Raw genomic sequence first — 21,956 nt, forward strand, 5'->3', positions numbered from 1 at the left:
AAATCTGCTGAAATTATACAGCGGCAGATCAGCTCGTTGAGAATTACTTTCTGCGCTCGACGACAATTTTCCGATACTGGCTCGATATCGCAGCGATATCCCACCACAATTTATTTTATTATCATTCGCAATCGTACAGTTTTTATTTAAACGTTCTGAGAGATATGTGCGCTTGTTTTCGGCGAGTAAACGCTACATTTACTTTCCGATGCTTGTCTGTCTGGAAAATTATCCCGCGTCTTTACCATTCCCTCCCGTATTCACGAGCACAATCCCGTCGAGCCAATTTCTGCCAGTTTCCTTCTTTTAATAGCTCCTTTCGCTAAAATAGACGATTCACATAAAATCGAGTTGCACGACGATATTACATTTTTAATCGGCCACGACCGCGTCGTTGTTGCTGCCACGAGAGCTAGTCTCAGAGAAAACGTGGCCTCTTGTATAATTAAAAGTGCTTGGCATACGCTCGTTTTATCTACCTGCAGATCTCGCAAGCACTAATGTCAGTGAAATTGTAAGACACATCAATCTGTTATTTTCTGCATATTTTGAACATAGAAGACACACGAACATTTGAAGACTCCACACTGAGGGAAAAGTTACCTTAAAATTAACAAATATTTCTTTGATGGATGCTATTAACATATTTATTTAAATCTAAACTCTCTTTATTTAAATCAGATATTATTTACCTGATTTAAGTAAACAATATTTAGTTTAAATAAAAAGAATTTAGATTTAAATAAATATGTTAATGGCACCCATTAATGAAATATTTGTTGATTTTAAGATAATTTTTCCCTCAGCACTGTTGAATTTATTATACACATATTTGCAGTTATATTAAAAAAGTTTATTTCAAATTTAAAAACAGTGAGGAAAAGAGGAAAAGAGAAAGAGCATTATTCGAATATTACAAACCGAATATAACCATTATACCCATCGTTTTCCTCGAGAAAATGTGAAGTTTCTCTGGGTTATTATAGCATGCCCCAATCGATGCGGCGAGTCGCGCGGCATATGAAAATCATGATTGCATAGCTCGGGATGAATACCAATTTAATCACCGGTACTATATTTTACACGAGCTGAAAAGCCCTGCGAAGAAGTTGCTTGAAATGTGACATTGATATAACGATGTTAACGTTTCGGCCGGTCATTCTTATCCCTCTCGTTAAGACAATTCTTATCCTTTCACGAAGAAGAAATATTGCGACAGCCACCAGCGGCACATGGTAAATGTTCCTCTCTGCCGATAATTCGCAACGAAGAGAGAATGCGGTGTGGAGAAACTTACAGTAGAATCTTATTATAGATACATTCACGTGAGTTTGCATCTACAGTGACTCACTGCGGCAGTATGAATCACGTCTGCTCCACGCGAGTTTGCACGTCCTCCACGCTATCCGGCACGAATATGCCGTTTATCTTGCTTTCGCCGAGGGCAATCGGGGGGTATGAAGTAGTAGTTTTAGTCAAAATTCAACTTCCAAGTAGAAACTCGCGCAATATTCGATTTCTGAATTCATGTTAATTCGCAAACTCCTCACGATATCGCTATCCGAGCAGATACGGTGTTGAGAATGAAATATCGCGCGATTCACATTGTGAAAGATATTCTCGAACTATCAAGCTACACGAATGAGATTGATTAATTGGGTTACTACGATGAACAATGCCGATCCTAGACGATCGTAAAACGAGAGAGGAATTTTATCCCTTAATTTTGTCCTAGTTTTTGAAATCCCGTTCTTGATAATCGAAGCATCCGCGGTTTTATCACGATTCTCTTACAATGAAATCAAATGAGAAAAATAGACTAATGAGAGCCAATCGTGATTGTTGGTGTGAATATTTAATTTGCAGGAGGACAACAATATCTGACAGTGTCAACGCATATACAGAATGTTTTTCCAGATTTTAAACTGGAATCAACCTTCAGACTTTATCCCAAATAATTATTATTAATTAGTCTCACTATATTCCATTTTCAACTATTAAATTACACGCTTTATGTATGATTCTATGTTATTATTTCTAAACGTTGCGCGAAAAATGCTTCAGCCACAAAACAGTGTAATTACTTTCTTACAATTGACACGAGTTGCAGATCGCATAGCCAGCCGCGTGGCGAGTGTTGCGGAAGATTCCGCAAGTATCAGGGGAAGGATAATCTAATTTTGGCGAAAGCCGCGTGATCTTCAATGCCCCTGTCGTCCTTCGCGCTCGTCTCGGCCGGACGTGAACGCGCCCACGCGGATGTGTTGGTTCATCGTTCGTTCGTGCCTTTTGTTTATTATGCCAGCGTATGCTTGCTTGGCTTATATTGTGCCGGTGTAAATGCGCGGGTTTGCGCCGCGCTTTCGAAAGCGCGACAGAGCGGCACGCGAATCCATCCTTCGAGCCCGCTTTTCGTTTCTTCCCAGCCGCCTCTCTGCAAAGTCGGCGGAAACTAGCCCCGGACCGCGTTGTATCCGGAACGAATTTCATATGAGGCTTAAATTGCGTTTTGCGCGAATGTGAAAATTTTTCGTGTTCTTTTCACGTGTGTGTGTGTGTGTGCGCGCGCGTGTGTGTGGAATAATCTCGCTTCATTGAGAGCGCGAAAAATGTACGAGTTTCCCACGTAAAAATAGCACGGCGATTTGATTAACCGTTTTATTTGGGTTAATTGCAAATTACAGAATTGGCGTGGAGAGTGGCGAACCTCGCGGAATATTTTCCGCGCGGGGGAACCGGCGGTCGCCCCTTCGGTGACTCCTTTTACGTTTAATTAATCTCGACTTTAAACTCGCTGCGCTACGCGTACACGACCGCTTTAATTTTCCCGTAACAACGTCCATAAATTTAGCGAGGTAAAATTCCGGTATCCGTGGTTCGCTTACAATTAGCGTGAAAGCGTCGAGAGGCAACTTGGACCGTAGTGGATCGTTTAACGACGTAATCGCGTAGCAAAGGATGAAAGAATAATCGCGATTGTATTACCGCCAATCCGATCGACATTTCGCTAATGTGTGTGAGATTTAGTGCGCTTGAATTTGTGCCGATATCTTTACCGTCGTTAAAATCCAAGGAAATAGCTGGACCGAAGCCGGAGTGTAACGTGAAGAAATTGGAAGTGTAACGTGGCGAACATTGCTCCGCAGTGCAATCGATATTTGTCATATTTGTTATATTTGTCTTTTTCAAATAGATTAATGAGAAACTTGGCAATCTACTTCAGAAATCGCTTATCGAGTGAACATATTTTTCCGACTACGCGGACATATTTCGCGCTCCTTTTCTCATAACGTTTAATTAAGCATCGCCGCACCACTAAGCATTGTGCGAGCACAATGCTTACTCTTAATGCAACGACGTCTATAAATTTCACAGTGGAATTCTCGGCTTTTCGCTCGCTCGGATCTTGCCGGGAAAAGAAGATGCTTTCTACAGCACATCTCGCATCACTGAAATCAAGTTGAGAGCACGGTTAAAATTGCACGTTCTCATATCTCCGGTTATTTGAATGTCAAGAGTTCAACGTCCCGTTTTACTTCCTCATAAATCAAACACGTCCCGCCAAAAACAGTAAAGGCTGTCTTATGACTCGGCGGTAAATTGCATTACCTGTCATCGAACAGCATCGCCTTTGTGACAAAGTGCTGTTCAAATCGGCCGCGGAAGAAGCTTTGCGTCACTGTCGCTGCCATGCCACTTAGATCGGAGATCTCGTCGAGGGACACTCTTAATGTTCTCACACCAACGGTTGGTCTCCTGAAAAACATCGTTTTTGAGCGATAATTCAAATTACCTGCCAAAGTGCCGTGACATCAAGTGTTTTAATTCCATCGCGAAATTATTCCCACCGACAAATTTCATACCGAATAATTAACAGAGACGAGACACTTAGAGACTTTATATTAATAGTTGTTACTTGAAATTTGTTTAATGTGAGACACTCAGATTTTTATTCAGAATTAAGGCTCTTGGCTCCTTGCATTCTATCTCTTTTTAACGACGTCAGAAGCGAGAATGCATGCTAAAAATTTTTGCGAAGTAGTTTAAAATAAAAATATATATCCATAAAGTAACGCTAGCAATTGATTAAACAAATTTGTAAGATATTCCGTACACTCCTCTTTTGCTCTAACAATCAATAATTTGTTGTAAATTAATGTGACATACAATTCATCTTCTTAAATTATTTCTTTGTCTATTTCTATTCAGGTTAATACAATAAATTATTGATTGTTGGAGCAAAAGGATAGTGCACGGAATATCTTACAAATTTGTTTAATCGATTGCAAGTGTTATTTTATGGACATATATTTTTATTTCAACGTATTTTGCAAGAATTTTTAGCACGCATTTTCTCGTTTCTGACGTCATTAAAAAGAGATAGACGATGCGAAAGACCAGGAGCTTTAAATCCAAGTCTTTCAAATGAATTATGCGACATATGTGACATTTATATCTCTAATCGCGCATTTCAGCTGAAAAATTCTCGTCTAACTCTGAATTCGAACCCGAATATCTCACATTTCAGATAAGTTTCAAATAATAACTATTAATGCAGGCTTTAAACTTCCTAACGTTCGCTAACCCGACTATTTAGTGTTGACAACTTTTGTTCGCGCGTCTTGCAAGTAGAAGCGTATTGTCCATGGTCGCTGAAAACACAATTACGACATGATAATGACGCGAGGCAGCGTTCGCGCGGATTCGCTTGAATTCGCCTGAATCGCCAAGCATGAAATCGCGAGGTGTCAAGCGTTAAAGGAATAACGAGCGACGTGTGAAATTGCACTATTGCGAGGATGCAATGGAAATGCATCTGTCACTCTTTCGGGCGCGATCACGCGTCAGTATTTAATGTTCGAGCACGAACGAGCGTCGCTGCGCTTCGTTTGTTCCGGAACGTCCTCGCTCTGCTTGTCGCTCGCAGATGTCGCGCCGTAAAAACCGACGACGTTAAATAAATGAATTCCGAGACTAGACGCGTGCAAAGTGACGCTCTCGCGCGTAATTTGTTTCGCGCTTGTCGGCTCCCAAAATCGAGGCGAAGATTCCGGAGCGCGTTAATTGTTTATCGGCTGACGAACAGCCGAATGTTCTCGACGCGTTGGTGACACATTCGCAAAGAAGGACAATGTGTTTGTTCGTGTTTATCTTCTAATGTGATGAATCGATATTATGCACATCGATATTTTTTGTCGACGGAACCGACGAATTCTGCGTAATAAATCACGCTAATAATAACATAAAGTATCAATTTGAAGGACGCTGTCGAGAATAAAGTTATAAAAATGTTTACGCGAGTGAGCATAAAGCGCAACGCTGTGGTAATTAAAAATGAACTTTTGCAACCACGTGACGCTTCCCACGCGCTGTTTGCTCCGTGAGCCAAACCGTGTTTAAAGTCACCGATGTTTCAACGAAATCTGTTTTCGGGGAGGAACGCTGAGTAACGCTGCGATAGCAGCCGGATTCACGTGATTTGGAAACCGACGTGTTCAACTTTTCTGTTTTCTGTTCGGAAAGAGGAACACTCATTAAACGTGCGCGCACGATATTTTGTTTACAGGACGAACGACGTCGTACCGGCAGATACGTCGCTGGTGGGACAGCCCTCGCAGTTACGTTGCTCGGTTTGCATCATGTGCTTCAACGAGGTGCGTTCACCATAGCCGGGGTGTGTATACCCACCATCATAATGGTCTCCTATATCATCTGGGTTTTGTATTCCGCCCGTAAGGATCGGCGAAAGGTAAATAGGATTTGAATCGTTGCATTTTTTCTTTTGTTCTCAGTCGCGCTCGATCCGCATCGAAAGGCCGTGACTGCGGTAAGTTCGCAATAAATGTCAGTGCAACGTGCAATCAAAGCGAGATGCGGGCGTGATGTGTTCCGTATTAATAGTTATTGCTTGAAACTCCTCTCAAGTGAGACACTCAGACTTAAATTCAGAGTTAAATAAGTTTTCCAGTTGAATCATGATTACAGGTACAAATGTCACACATATTGTAATTTAATTGGAAAACTTGAATTTGACTCTGAATAAAAACCTGATTACATGAGACTAGTGACAACTATTAATATGGGCTTAAGAGCCATATTAATAGTTGTTACTTGAAACTTTGATGAGATACTTATACTTAAATTTAGAGTTAAATGTGAATCTTCTAGTTGAATCGCGATTGTAAGTGTAATGTCGCGCATATATTATGTGATTCAAAAACTCAAATCTAACTCTAAATTCATATTTGAATATCTCATATAGGACAAGTTTCAAGTAATGACTATTAATGATGATTAATGACTATTAATTACTAAGATCAAAAGTGTAATTAATATGTGGCGTATTTTAGTTCTAGATATGGTTTTTGACCTCATGCTCGTTTAAAACTTTATTGATTTTCTTCTTGTTTATTCCTCTCGTCATTAATTAGTAATGACAGTTTGCATCTCGTTTCTCACGTTTCATTATTTACTCATAATTTGCTTTGTTCAATTTTTCTTTTTTTTTTGTTTGCTTTTGAAGTCAGCGTAATCGCTTATGCATCTATATATGTGCTTTTTCCTTTCTGCACATTCTAATTCTGACATCCTAAATATTCTCTCTTACAAGGAAACTAACTCAAAAGGGTAATCGAACTCCTGGATGTTAACAAACTCTACTCTACTCTACTCTAATTACTCGTTGATAGTCAGCGCGATCTAATTATGCACGGCGATTGTGTTTCGTTTCCTGAATTTTCGTTGGCTCGTCATCGACCTTTGCATCACCTTTTACCTTTGCGACGCGCCCGCGTCTGCCCGCGGCTCTCCATGGGAAATTAGAAAACGCGGCCGGAGTGCGCGATTCTCGTCAAGAAAACTCACACACAAATCACTTCGAGAAATAATTAGATCAGTAGTCGGAGGTTTCGCGAAACGCGATGATATCCAGAAAGAATCTAAAATAGACGTTATGCGCGAGTAGGAGGAGAGTTTGCTCATTTCGCTTATTGTAATATCAATGCTTTCGAGATTACTTGTGCACCTCGAGGGCTTTTGATATTCAAACTATCTGAGAAATGGAGGAAAATAATACGTATCATTATCTCTACTAATTTCTCGTATTTAATTTCTCCGCACATATGTTGCAATGTACGCGAGTTTTCTCGCGTCGAGTTATTTTGATATATTTTTCATTTGGAAACTTTATTTTTGCACTCCTCTCCTCTCTCTCTCTCTCTCTCTCTCTCTCTCTCTCTCTCTATTTTTCTATGTCCTTTTGTAAAATGTAATTAATTTAACGAGAGAGAATATAAAATGGACACAAGCACGCCACAATTTGCCACTTGCTATTCGCAAAGCGAGCCTGACACGTTTATCATAATGTCACATATTTTCGTGTAACTAGGTCAACCGTTGAAAGCTTATTTTTACAAAAATATTTAAACAAATTGCGGATGATGTGGTAAGAGTTCATATGTATATACGTAAACCGGCCGTGTGAAAATAAGCATCGAAATATCCCGCAGACATGTACAGAGAGAAGACTCTTGTAATGATCGTTTCGGGACTCGGAATGAAGGCTCGACGGCGTCCCCGTTTTGCGTTAACTAAACGTTGTCGTTGCGCACGAAAGATAGGTAAACCCTTGTGCATCATGAGCGGCTAAATACCAGTACTAGCGAAAAGGATAGAAATGAAATATTCACAGTTTGCATGAAATTAAAGATTAAATTATGTTGGAAATATACGTGCGAAATTAATAAGAGAGATGTCAGTGTTTTTTGCGAAATTTCGCATGCCATTTTATCGTTGTTTGGTAAACGATCGTTGGAAGTGGCAAAAATAAACTGCGTGTATCTTGAAAACAAATATTGCGTTTTGATTATTTCTGCAGTTAATTGTTCGCGGTGACTAAAAACGTGGCCAAAATAAATACCGCAACAAGTAAATAAAACAGACGTGTTTCGCGAAATACGTTTTTAGTCACCACGAACAATTAACTGCAAAAATAATCAAAGCGAAAAATTTGTTTTCAAGATACGCGTAGTTTATTTTTGCCACTTCCAACGATCGTTTACCAAACAGCAATAAAATGGCACGCGAAATTTCGCAACAGACACTGACATCTCTCTTATTAATTTCGCACGTATATTTCCAACATAATTTAATCTTTAATTTCATGCAACCGCAATTAGTGGCGCACTAGCGTGTCGGTCGCGTTTTTCCTCGATATTACGAACAATCCATCGTCGCACAACGCAAAGTCACGATACGAAGTTGCATTTCTTTCCGCGCTCATGACAGATTTCGATATTTAGATGGGGAAAGTTTTAAATTCATGTATGAGGTACACAGGGCTTCAGTAATGCTTTGCATTTCCGGTTAGAGTGTTTTAGCATTTTGTCTACATATTTTTGTATCGCGACTGTTGGTCAGAAATATTGTTTGCTTAGTCAAAATTTGGTTAACTTGAATCTCAGTAACTTCAATCGTAATTCTGATTCGTCCATACTTCATCAGACATTTGGTTGATCCATCCAAATTTTCTTTTCTATGACTGGTTGGATTTGACCTAGTCGCTATTGGCTTTGTCGCTATTAACTGAATTGTCGAGTTTTCTCAAAACTAACAGTCACGATAGGAAAATCTGTAGATACGATATGTCCGAGCGCAAAATACCTTAGCCGCAGATGGAAGTCATTATTGGAGTTATATGTACACACGTATTACCTCGCGATATCGCGCCGCGAAATCAATTGACACTCATATCCGCACGCAACATAAGAAGGCGATCTCCACCAGAGAGGCGGAATGAGTGACGTGGTGAGCAACGTTGATCTTATTACGGTGTCAATCGGACGCGAAATCCCCGCTGATACGTGAGCCGCACACGGAAATAGAACGAGCGTTCGTTCGTCGATCTACTCGCGATCTATTCACGATCTATTTAACCTTTCTCGCGCTCTTCCATCCGATTCGGTGTCGAGCACGGCGACGAGTGCATAATGACGCGGCCAATTAAATTGGCGCGATACCAGTCCGGCATCGAGCCGTGTCTCGAGATCGAATTACAGCAAGCCGCATCGTTTGATCGGCGTCCCGTCGATGCGGTGCGCAATACGAGACTGCAGTTCGTTGCAATTAGCCGCGATGCAACCGAGACTGCGAGACAGCCCGCGGTATATCGGTATCCTGCGCGGAATGATAATCCGGTTTCTCTTTGTCGAGGAAGACATGGAAATACATGTATCGAGGAGAATTGGCCTCGATACGGAATTGTTTGCGAATATCAATTGCGAATATAAGACAATGTGTGCAGAGATTGGTGAAGAACTTTCTATGTTTCTTCGAGCAAGATTTCACTCGAAAACAGAGTCACTTGTTTTTTAATTACTTTTTACTCATGCTCTGAGAAAGAGAAAAAATATCTAAGAAATAAGAAATGTTTTTATTCGCGATAGCTACTAATAACATATTTATCTACATTAATATAAAATATTTTTCAAATAAGAAAATACATATTTTCTCAAAATCTTAGCTTTTCCTGAAAGCAATTATAGTATTTAAATAAAAGAATTTGAATTCAAATAAATATGTATTATTAGTACTTATCGAATGGATATTTTTCTTTTTTAGATATGCGAAACTCTGAATTGACGTCAGAAACGCATGGCAAAAATTATTTTTCAAACAAAAATAAATTTATATAAAAGAACAGTTGAAATGTAACCTTGCTCTTTAACCTACTTTTTCTGATGATTTTATCACGTTTATTTCAAAGCTATTTATCATCTCTCTGGAGAGAAGGATAGTTGTCGCAGCATCTCACAAGTATGCTCAAATAATCTGAAGTGTTCTGTCACACCAATGTACCTTTTTGAAAATGGCAAGCAAGAATTTTTGGCATGCGTCTTCTCGCTTCTGACGTCATGAATGTAGGATTCCGTAACAGTAGGAGCCTTAAGAGAGATTCTTAAACGAGACGTGCGCGACAACGAGGACGCGACGACCACAGCTGTGTTATTTTGTTCAATCCTTGCCATGCGAAACGCGATGTCGCATACGAATGTAGAGTATACAATCAGTGCATGTTTGGGCTCATCGTTGCGCATATATTACGCAGGTCTTGCCAATCACGCGTGGCAAATATTGTATTGTGTCTATTTCAATGCGTACATAATTATTGCGCTTTGCGATGCTTGTGGCAGGTATATGCATATACATGTGTAGCAAACGCGCATTTCGTATTGTCCGTTTACTTCCAACGTAGAGCGGCTCGCGCTTGTGAATTTTCGATGTCAATCACAAGCAGGTAACTTTCCGCGCGCATTTGCTTGTCGTGATGCGAGATATAAAATCAAACTCGAAAGTCAATTCGAATGTGTCGAATGAATCCAGGTGAAGATAATCGATGACGAGCGTGAGATCGCTCACGCGATGCGAGACACGGTTTGTAAACCGCGATAATAAATTGTTGTTTCTAAATTCGCAAATGGAACGCCAGAGTATCCGTCAATTAGTCTCGTGATCTCTATATTTTCATAGGCGAAGCGCCCGTTAGTACAGTCGAGGTCGATGGAACGAATCGCACATGCAGATATCTTCGGCGTTAGCTGCGTATGCATCCGGCTGTTAAATAGACCCAGAACTGCGACTGAATCAAACGAATTGCTGCAATTTCATCGCGCGCTCCGCCTGTTTACACGATCTTGTTTATCATTAATTTCTCGAGCGGAGAAAACGAATGTTAACGCGTCACGTACCATTTCTTCTCGATTGCACTTCTCTCTTTCCTCTCTCTCTCTCTCTCTCTCTCTTTCTCTACAACTTGGAATAGAAATCTGAAACAACTGCGAAAAATGCCGTTATAAATAGATAAATTCTGTTAGATTCTACCAGCAATTGTACCTTCAGCTAACAAACAAACAACGTGTCTAAGCGCGAGTGCAATGCGACTAAACATGTGCACTGACATTTACGGGCTGATAAATATCGAATGTTATCGACGTCCAACGCGCCGATTAATATATCGATTTTTAGCATATTAATCGACGGACTGAAGCGAGGGATAATAGCATTACATAATAAAATTCTGAATTCATAATATATAAAATTCTGAATTCTACAGCTCTCGCGGGAAAATTGCATATGATGTTATCCCGATCGCGAGATTAGGTCGTCGCACTTATCATATCATTACATCCACGCCTTAACAAAAAATAGAGCCTTTTCGGGAGTGCAATCAATACTTAGGGATCAGTGATTAGATGACACGGACAGCGCGGATAATAGCTTGACCGAGTTAAACGAATTTACGTCGCTCCTCCGCGGACAGGATCAGTGGGACATCGCGACGACGCATCACGAAATCGCGCCTTTGAGCGATATTTTCAATTTTCGTGGGAACAGCGCGCCGTGAGATCAGACTACGGGTGTGTATGTGACAGCGCGGGCAATTAAATTGGCTCGGAACCAAAGCTGCATCACACGAATTGATCCAATTATGTCGGACGTCCATCTCGACGTGACGCGTACTCGTCCGCCGCTCGCAGCGAATTTACGGCCTGCACTTCGCGTGCGTGTCAACGCGAGCATTTTGCGGTCCCTTACAGCCGTAATGTATGTAATCGATCGCGTTTCAGGCTCTGAGGCTCGCCACAGTGACACCGCTGACCGAGGTTATCGTGCCTTCCAGGAGCAACGCTGTCGTAGGACGCGAGAGTTCCACGAGCGACGGCGATCTCCGGAAAAATCTGCCGAAACTCTGCAAATCGCGCAGCATTCGCGAGAACCCCGCTTTCTTCGACAAGGATGAGGCGTGACCAATGCGACAATCTCTCAGGGAGCTGAGCTTTGGTTGCGAATTTCCAGTTAGCTTTTTGAGTGGCTGCTCAAGAACGTTAAATACCGTCGACAGCGTCGTTCAGTTGAAAAGAAGGTACCCTCAACAATTTTATGTATTATAATACATACGGTACAGTTTTTGAAACTGTCGTATTCAAATTTGTTCGAAACGTTTTCGCAAAGAAGAATTTTATTTCTATATGGAGAGAATATTGTAGTTTACTTTTTTTTTTCATATAAATTCTTCTCAATTTTATCATTCTTAATAATATAGAAATAGATTGTTAACAAGGTCTGCTTCGCTGAAGAATAATTTCACTAGATAATAATAATAAATTTTACTAAAAATATAATCAATTTTTTAACAGCACAGTTCAGTTTTTAAAATATAAATCACGCATATGAAATGAGAGAATAATGAGAATAATAAGAAATAATCAATTACTGTCGATCTATTCCTTTCGGTTATAAAATTCTGTAGCAATCTTTATTAGAAATCTTGAAATGCTGTCAAATTAATGTATACAATATATCAACAAAGAAAAGCTTTCCAAATTAAATTTATCATGGAGCTCTAATGGAGTCTCGATTTTAGCAGTATGCAAATTGATAGTTGCGAAAAAATATGTATCTCTCCCTCCGATTATGAAATTTTATTATCATATGAATTTTATGTGTTGCAAAATTTGACAGAATGAAAATTTAATGTGTTAAAGTCGTTGAAACGACAAAAGGATGATTCAATAATTGATGGTGCATTTAAAATTGCTTTACCATTTCATCTCGAGATAAACAGCTGTGGATCGCTGTATAAATATAAAAATCATTTCGCGATTTTTCGCAGTCGCATTTCACACGTATCTGATCAGTAAAAACTTTTGTCCACTTAAGAATTAATGCCGGAGTTGGGGAATTTCCTCTCGATACGTACAGCTCGAGGGAGTATTTTGCCCGTGGCAAATATTCATGGCACCTTATGTCATCGCGGTGACAGCGTCGGACGTGCGTCGGCGGAAGCGCCGTAGAAATTTATCCCGGGACGTCTGTTTAATTGAGCAGTTCATTAAACCGGCGTGGAGCAAAAGAACGTTGAATTCATTATCACGGCCCCGTTTGCCGCAATTCATTCTCGTTGCGCGAGTAAGCGCCCGAGGAAGGCACGTCTTCCTCCGTTTTTGCCTTATCTCTCAATTATTCCGCGTGGTCGGCTCGTAAATTGGATACGCGAGCTTGTTGCGGTAGGTGGAAAAAGCTCTCTTCTCTCTTTTCCTCTTCGTTCCTTCTGTCCTGCCGTCGAAAGCGAGATCGGCGACCGATCAACGGCGTCCGTAAACGTGACGAGCGACACTGCGCGACACGATCCAGCGCGAATTTCGCGTGAAACCGCAACGAGCCGTAATTCATCCCGACCTCCATCTCGACCTGGTAATTAGATTCGTCTCGTTTGTGGCACGCGATTGCGACGTTCATCTTTCCGGGAGTTTCAGCGCGGTGACAGAGAGCAATTTCACTCGTCGTCGCTCTCTCGTTGTGCGGCAACTCCCGAAAGTAGCGATGTTTCCTCTGAATCCGTGAGCTGTTTACAACGGCGTTCCTGCCGAATGTTATAAAGGATACGTGACAATAGTCACGGAACAATCACGTGTTATGTTCTGCGCGCAGAGAGTCGATTTCCATCGCGTGTCGCGAACGTGCTTTCGAAACTCGTCAGGAAACATGATAGTCAGGATTGCGACGAGATATGTGGAATAAGTCAAGCGAATTTCGCGTGACAATTTATTTATTTCGCGCATAACGAGTAACCGTGTTTTTTTCTGAATTAACCTGTAATAAAAATTGTGGAGTATTAGTAATTTTTATTCGCCCTTTTTCGGGATACAAAGCAACTTTCAATTTCTTAGCAAAATTGTGAAGTATTAATGAAACTTATATTACCGCTCTATCTGCTATGCTAGATCACATCCCGTTTGTCGATTCAATTCACGATGACGTAAAACAGCTGAAGCGTTCTCGTGAGGCGATCGATTGATGAAGTCTGGCCGATTTGACGGCGTACTTAATTCACACCGTTGTAGTTGCTTGCTCTACTCCGTACGTAGGAAGTTTCCTATTGTTGTGGTAATTAGGTTGTCGAATATTGTCTTAGAGGCTTTCAAGTAAGATCAATCGATTCAATCGCTGTTACGGAGGAAGTTTCAGGCACGTTCAAGGAAAACGTGGTTACATTTCACATTTAATGATTCATGGGATATGTGATAACTGATACAAAAATCTATTCCATTTTCGATATCTCGGTAGATCGTGATAGCGTGATTTTTCATATTTATTCAATATTTAATTTCCGCTGCGCCGCCGGAAATAAAAATATAAGGATACTTGAATGAAAAGAGAAGAATTGCGTGAAAATTTTGATAGCACGTTTCGCAGAAGATAATCGTTTCCCTCTCGCGCGTTCTCGATCATGGCAAAACAATGTGTCGTCGAATGCGGTGTATTACGTCGAAATAATCGTAGAGGCAACTGCTTCCGATGGTAACGAGAGGCAAGGCTCTGCACGTGGATTATAATGTGCAATCGAGTCGCGTCGCGTGTCTGTTCAGTCGAGGAAGAAGTTTACGTTTCTCTTGTGATATTTTACTCACATCGATAAGTGTATTAGCGACGACATAATGACTTTACCGGGACGTCGTTCAGCAGCCCGAGCCGCGCGTAGATTCGCGCTAATATCTAATAAACCGCGCTGATTGAATCGCAGTGATTATTCGCACTCAGGATGGCGCGTGAAAGCCGGGTCATCCAGTTTAATGATCTCCGCGCGGCCGCACAGCGTCCGCAAGTAATCGCATACGCAATCACTGTTTAGTTAATACATGATTTACCAGGTTCCGTTACACAAGCTCCAGCCACGGCTCCAGATATCAAGCGGACGATTTAGGTAAACGCATCAGCGGCCGCGGCACCAGGCCGGCCACATCTCCCGGGATCTGACGCAATGAGATTATTGTTTACTCGAAATTAAGAGCTTTTAGTACACGGCGCGTTAATACATCGACTATTGCTATAATTACAGCGTCTGTTTAGAGGGAGAAAGAGAGAGAGGAAGAAGAGGGACGGTTGATAGGGGTAGGGTGTATTTTATAATTAATTCAATAGATCATAACCTTTTGATAATATGATAAAGCAATAATTACATTTAATAAGGCGATCATGCATTAAACGCGCGATATTACTTGATGCCTATCATATTTATTTATATTGATTTTGCATTGTGCATCGCACTATCATGTACGTTTAATTAGCGGCATGAACGTACCCGGAGCGATAAATCTTGCACGTATGTACGTTGGGCGCTGTGTTTTGAGAAAATTCTATTTGCAAAAGCGTTTTATACCAATCGGCTTTACTTCGGCGCGCGACTATTCTTCGGTTCATTCGGAGTCGATTTTCCCTGAATGCGAATATAACATTCTATTTTTCCAGTAGGAGACTTCAAATTTCCAATATTTCCCTTATATTTCGGTGAAACTCTCAATTCTGAAATAAAGTTTCGTTAAAATTTATCCGAAATCGTCCTCTGGACAACCAGACCATTGTCACTCGTTGGCAGCTCCAATGCTCAATTTCCGGAGTCCTTCACTTCCAATCGTATCTGCAACTTTAAATCCTCTCGACACTCCGAAAGATATACTTCGAAATTGATCACAAAAAATACGTAGATCAAAGGAAACGATTCTGATACGTTATATACGATGGCGGGCGAATGATATCGCATTTGATCCTCGATGGCGATGATCATAAAAGTTTTATTGCTCAATATGGAGGGAAACTTTTCCTTTATCGTGCATTAGGGAGATACAGTGTGAGCTTGCTGCGAAACGTCGTGCGCACGGCGCTCGAGCGAACATGAAAAAAAGTTTTGCGCGACAGCCGAGTCGAAATTTCGGTTCCACAATGACTCTGCAAATTCATTTCGCCGAATTTGAAGAATCCAACGAGTGTCTCATGGTATAACATTATGTGGAAGCAAAATTTCAACTCGCATGCTTTTCTTCTCGTCGCCATAATCAAATGCCGTTTACATAATATCAAACTCGATATACGTGTCGGATTTCGCCGCAGTTTCTTATACGAGATTGCAAACGCAATTGCGAGATTGTGTAACCACTTTGCGTCAGTCCCTCGCACGTAATGTGTTAGATCGACGGATGAATATACCGATAAATTAACTGCCATTACGTCAGCGCAGAAAATGGTGTGTTGAGAGATTCGTGTCATCGTGGACCGCCGGCTCAATATCCTCTTGAGAATTGAAAAATCCCAAGTATTGCAATTACGAGCGGCGAATTACGAAAGTTGAAATTAGGAGCTCGAACGTCTAATTGAAGTGACGCATTCTGGATATAATGCGGTGGATATAGCGTCGACATTTAATTATACAAGAATACCAGCTGCCCGCTGCAGTTTCGTTGTTTCGCAATGTCCTCAGTTGGTTTCAAGAAGCATCATATCGTGATGCGGCGAAAAGAAGAGAAGCCTTTGAGCCACTTTGTGTCCTGTTCTCAATTTCAAAACGGCTCCGCGACAAACGCGTGAAATTTTCGGAGCAGGACAGCGTAGTCGCGCGGACACGTACCGGCGCGTTTAAAGTGTGATATTTAAAGAACAAGGGGCGACGCTTGAAAGCTTAATACCGTGCAAATCCCCGTTTGTGCGCCGTCGGGTCGGCTTTAATGTCGCCGAGGAACTTTGTAATCCAACCCGATAAATCGATCGTACGTCTTACGCGAGACTCGCACATCAGCTTTATATCGCGCTTTCATTATGCTGGATTTCACTCTCTCTGATCAAGGCTTACAGCATTATGCTAATTAATGGAAAAGTGCGTGAGGCCACGGGTGGGGGTGAGAGAAAAATGAAAATGCGCGCGCGTGCTCGAGTTAGCGCACGTTTCTTTCTCCGTCGCGCTAATGCGATTTCGCAATTTGTTGCAACGCGAGTTTCGCGAGCTGCTGAAAGCATCGCGTGCTCTCCCCCGTTAACGGGAATGATATAAATCCATAGTTAGCCATGGATTAATTACAAAAACTAAGTTCACCATCGGATTAACTCGCGCGCCGGGAGAAACTTCTACATGAGGGAGAAGCGGCTCCATCCCACGACGCGGTGTAACTTTGTTTTTTTATTTCGCGCGGAATTCAAGTCGACTCGTATGTCTTCCGGTAAGTACCTCGGTGATGTTAAATACAGCGAGGCGGGATGATCTCGGGATGCTCGACGGTACACGTCAAGGAATGCTCGAACGATATATCTCGTCGGGATCGCGCGCTGAAAGTTTCTTGTGCGGTGGGCGAGGTATTGCCGGCGGATTTCCGACGGTCTCGCCGTTACTCGAAAAAGAAGTAGAGTTTGTACGCGCATAAGCTGCTCTGCTACGTTGCTTTTTGCGCCGCGAAAAATCGCAGCTTAAACATGGGGAAAGCAGCCGACGCATTACATCGAGTTCGCAGCTGTCGTTGGGCGGAATGAGCCGAACTCCTCTGAAATTAATTATCGCGCGAGCTCGCTGAGTATTATTCTTGTCGTTTGGGAGAAACTCGGGAAAACGTCAGCCGGTCAATATGGCAATACGGCTAAGTGATTAAAAATCGTAATCTCCTTCTGCGCCTCCCTTGCACGATTTCTCTCGTCCTCGCCTCGAGATAAACCTTCCCTTAATGAATACGTCGAGATGTTGAATTTAAAAGGCATGATTCGAATGTACGGAGATCTCGCGAATAAATCTCTCTCTCTCTTTCTCTAGCGCGCGCGCACGTCTGTATTTTCTCTTCATTTGTCTCGCGCTGAAATCGTGCTCGTGCTTGCGTCACAGAAGAGACGAAAGGGTGCGGATGGGGAGGGTGGCGTTCGCGAGCAGCAATTGTCAGGATCTAAGATACGCAACCTTTCGATTTATCCGTCGCACATCAACTCGAAGTAGGTTAATATCTCAGAATGGCGCGCAGAAACCAATGCTAGCTTGCTGGCGCTTCAGCTTCGAATGCGAACTTGGGCGCGCGAATCGTGGCAAGAAGGTCGCGAAGTCGCGGAAAGGAGCAACTCACAGGCATATACCCGCATGTTCTTGTATATTCTCGTGAATAACATTGTGTCTGTATATAATATGCATTCCTGGCACGATCTTAGGGTGGGTCAGGGAACAACGTAGCGCTCTCGCACAGTGGAGTATCTCAGTTCGCGATGAGGAGAACACAGAAAGATCCGCTACGCAGATCGTTTGCTGCTCGGTTATAGCGGCCTCTGCAATTAGGAGGGACACGCGTTTTCACGACGTGAATATCATCCGCCTTTCGATACGGTATGGAGCAGAATATTCGCTCGGTATACTCGAGGACGCAATCCCGCCATGGATTCTTACCTACAAAGCGTCTCGTGCTAATCGGCTTCTCCTCGACGCGCGAATTTCTTGGCACATTCGAAATGAATTTTCCCCAATTGCGAATACGATGGCCGCTTCTCTAATGTGTGTTTAAATTTCAAATGTTTCATATCTCGGTGAACTTTACTTTAGATTCTACCGAATGAAAGAGAGAAAGCCTCCTACGAGAACCAGTCGCGATTGTAAAATATGGGAGGATAATAATATCTGACAACAATCACTGGCTCCCACATGGAAAACAAATTTCAGTTCATGTAACTGGACAGAGAGCAGACGAGCAAACTCGATGACGAGAAATAACATCTCTGTTACCGTGATTGAAGAGATTCGCTTGAATATTCAGTTATGTTAAGACTCAGTTGAAATAACTGAAGACGATTAGGTGAGTAAATATCTCGTACGGAAATCTTTCTGATTCTACGATCGAGTTTCTCGTCTGGTCTCCAAATAAGAGCTACGCTAACGGAGTTAGCTCTTATTTCTTCCTTCTCTCTCTTTCATTTGTTTGTATACCGAGGAAACTTATTTAAGTACTTCAGATTCTGAAATGAAGTTTCGGTAAACCGAAATTTGCCTGAAATCGTCCTCTGGGTGAACATTCGTTACACTCTATGCACGAGTAATCGGATCCCTCTGTTTCGCGCGACGGATTATCTCGAGTTATATCGCGCTGTGAGTCAACGACGTCTCGAGTGCGGGAGCTTTTCAGTGCCCGATGAACCGATCTCACGTGCGGGGGGAATGAACCTTATGGGATACGATTTTTATCGTTACGCAGATCGCTGGGAGCTTACACGAATTTTGGCTTGGCACGACCCCTGAGCTCCTCTCGAGCTTTGACGAACGGTCTCGACGAGACGCACTTGGCGACGATGGCATGTCAAACCGCTCGAAGTCCATCGGATCACCGGGGAATTGTGCGAGCGAGCGTCGCGAATTTTGTAATTATCCCCATAAATCTCGGCAAGATCCCTCGTTTCCTCTCACACCTCAATAATTCGGTGCGCGCGTTTCACCTCCAGATTGCCGTAGCGATTTCGCGCGCGGATATTTCCTATCGACTTATGTAATTCGACGCGTAGGAGCTCAGATTACGTAAGTTACGGCGAATTCGATTACTCTGTGCTACGTGATAGGAATCAATTATTCAAAGCGGGGGTGAGAGAGCGATTAGTTGTCGAAATAATTATAAAATAACACCAGGTTATTCATATAAACAAGCTCTTGCGGATTCCGCAAGAAAAATATAATCCTCTTATACAGAGTCTCCCATGACGAACTATACATACTGAAAAAGCACGTTTCTAGGATCATTTTACGTAAGCTTCCTACAAGTATGAACAAAATTCACAATAGCTAACTGGACGTCTGTAACTAATAATTGAACTACACCCTTTGAAATTATTATTCTTATTGAGAAGAAAAAAGATTACACTTTTTTAGATATTTAAAATTCATGTCGAATGAATAATACCGTTGTGCTTTACGATTATTAATCGATAGTACTTATCGAGACTTGCGCAAATAAAAGAAAATGTAGTTGCTGCAAGTATTTTTTTGATATATAGGATATTATACAATATAAGAGAGAATGTGAGTTTGCATTTCTTGGGAGTGCAAATATCGTGGGGCGAGCGAGCGCGTTCTGGCGATCGGCGACCTGCAGCTCTTCGAATTCGTTCTTTCGCCGCGCTATACATAGTTTAACATAATTCTTACGTTGCACGGGGCTGCGGTAATGTTTGTTTGCGGTAGCGCCGGCCGGGACCACCTCGATTTATTTATACTGCGTGAAACAGGACAATTGATTCCACGTAAAACGGGACGCGGACAGTGTACAACGTGGCCACGAATCTCGTCCGGGAAATCTCAGGCGCGGCTTTCGCCCTCCCGCGCCTCGCGATTTTCAAATGGAAAATGTCAAGCACGTAAGCTCCTTCCGAGTGTATCGCGGCGAGCTAAATAACCTCGTTTCTTCGCGGTTGCAGGCGAAGAGAATTCTTCTCACGTGGCGAATCGGACGACCCGTGCGGTCATTCCGAAGCCGAGAACTCTATGGTATAATGTATTCACGATATCTTCGCATATTAAAGATCTATTTAAAACTTGTGGGCTCACATCAACGGAATTATCATCGTGCGAGAAACTCACCGCACGCACGTGCGTGCGCGTGCGTCCTATATTTTAATCTTACACGGAATATCTCTCGGCCAAACGAAGCACAGCGGCGGAGTCGCGCATATTTATCGGTTTACGTACATGCAGTCGTTAAAATTAGTTGCGGTGTTACGAGGTCTAATTATTATTGCAGTGTTATCACACGGCTATAACGTTAGCAGAGCATCTCGGTTGCGCGATCATACGAAGGAAATAGTGATCTCCGGGTATCACCCTTTGGACAGATGGGATGATGATAATCTGTCGTCTGTCTTGCTTTGCAGCGCGAAACGAAAAAATTGTAACGTATTGTTAAACGATGAAATGACAGAGCGAGACGCGGAAACGGCGCATAATTTCTCGTTACTTAAAAAAGCGTAATTGGTGCCGGGCGCGTTCTCGCATTTTCCGTATCTGTTCGTTTATCGAAAACATACATTTCCATATCGCCCTTAATGAGAAGACCTTAACGAGATCCGCCACGTAATTATACGTTAGCTTTGAGCGCGCATACGTTCACGCGGAGATTTTTACGGAAATATATGGACGCGCGGTATCGAAAAGACGCGGTAATGTAATTACATCTTGGTAGCTGGCAAACGCACCGGTATTCGTTGTGAATAACTTTTTGCGCGCACGTATACACACGTACACACACACACACACACACACACACACATACAATCGTACACGCGAATGCGTTAAACAATGACATTTTTATGACATCCTTTGTGCGCGCATCCTCTCCAACATGAATTTAATTTCTAGATGCGTTACAAAGCGCAAACAAGACTGGTGTGAAAACGGCATTACATTTGACACTAATATCAATATCCCATGTACTTGATAGAGAAATATCGCGCGCGTGTGTATGACACGTTCACAGATTCAAAGTAAAATAACATTTTGTGATTTTGTACGTTTAACCGGATTATTTATGTCACGAGACATAAGATTTTATAAAACCAGCAAAATAAAACGTTATAATCGACGTGACGTGAATTGCTGACCGGCCCTTTTTTTACCGAAACAAATCCCTCGCGGCGCCACAATTTATATTTGCAAGTTTTAGAGGCAGCTCTGCGGTTGCTTTGAAAAATATTTCTTGCGCAGAAAAATTCATAATTTATACATTCATAAAAACTCATTCAACCACGAATAAAGTATTGTAATAAATAAATACTAAATAACCATATTAAATAGCTCAATAGAGATCTTAATAATTACAACGCAGTATGAACGTAATAAAAGCTATTGTGAACACGTGTAGTAATTAATTAAATATTATAAAATATTGATAATATAATGTAGAGTACATTAAATAATTAAATAATTAAATATTAGGACCTTAACTTAGTTTCCGCCCAAAAAATACTGAGAAAAAGCATTTATTGTAAAAAATTTATTTAAATTATTTCAATGAAAGTATTTTCCATCACTTTCTACAACTTTTTGCCATCTTTCTGGCAACTGGGCGATACCATCTCGATAAAACGATGTTTGTTTCGAAGCAATCCATTCGTCCACCCATTCTCGC

The 21,956-nt window shown here is 41.8% G+C and overlaps 1 protein-coding gene and 1 long non-coding RNA gene across 4 annotated transcripts in view; one reads left to right on the forward strand and one right to left on the reverse strand.

Annotated features, from left to right (window-relative positions):
- Positions 1-910: 910 nt before the first annotated feature.
- Positions 911-10,833, reverse strand: LOC116846168. 2 transcript variants are annotated; one of them, XR_004378424.1, is made up of 3 exons: positions 10,746-10,833; positions 3,610-3,756; positions 911-3,449 (listed from the first exon to the last, which is right to left on the reverse strand). It is a non-coding gene; the product is annotated as an uncharacterized LOC116846168 (long non-coding RNA). The 2 variants fall into 2 exon arrangements; XR_004378422.1 differs by lacking the exon at positions 10,746-10,833 and adding an exon at positions 8,662-9,050.
- A 1,017-nt stretch (positions 10,834-11,850) lies between these two features.
- The window catches only part of LOC116846159 (ras-related protein Rap-2a), a 58,042-nt gene continuing 47,936 nt past the window's right edge, over positions 11,851-21,956 (forward strand). For both annotated transcript variants that reach the window (XM_032819657.1, XM_032819667.1), the window contains exon 1: positions 11,851-11,920. The gene's annotated coding sequence lies outside the window, so the exon portion shown is untranslated. The remainder of the gene's footprint in view (positions 11,921-21,956) is intronic.

The sequence above is a fragment of the Odontomachus brunneus genome, unplaced genomic scaffold (assembly GCF_010583005.1).
Source record: "Odontomachus brunneus isolate Ranch 3 - 2012 unplaced genomic scaffold, Obru_v1 Obru_scaffold_004, whole genome shotgun sequence".
In the NCBI taxonomy this organism is placed as follows: Eukaryota; Metazoa; Arthropoda; class Insecta; order Hymenoptera; family Formicidae; genus Odontomachus; species Odontomachus brunneus.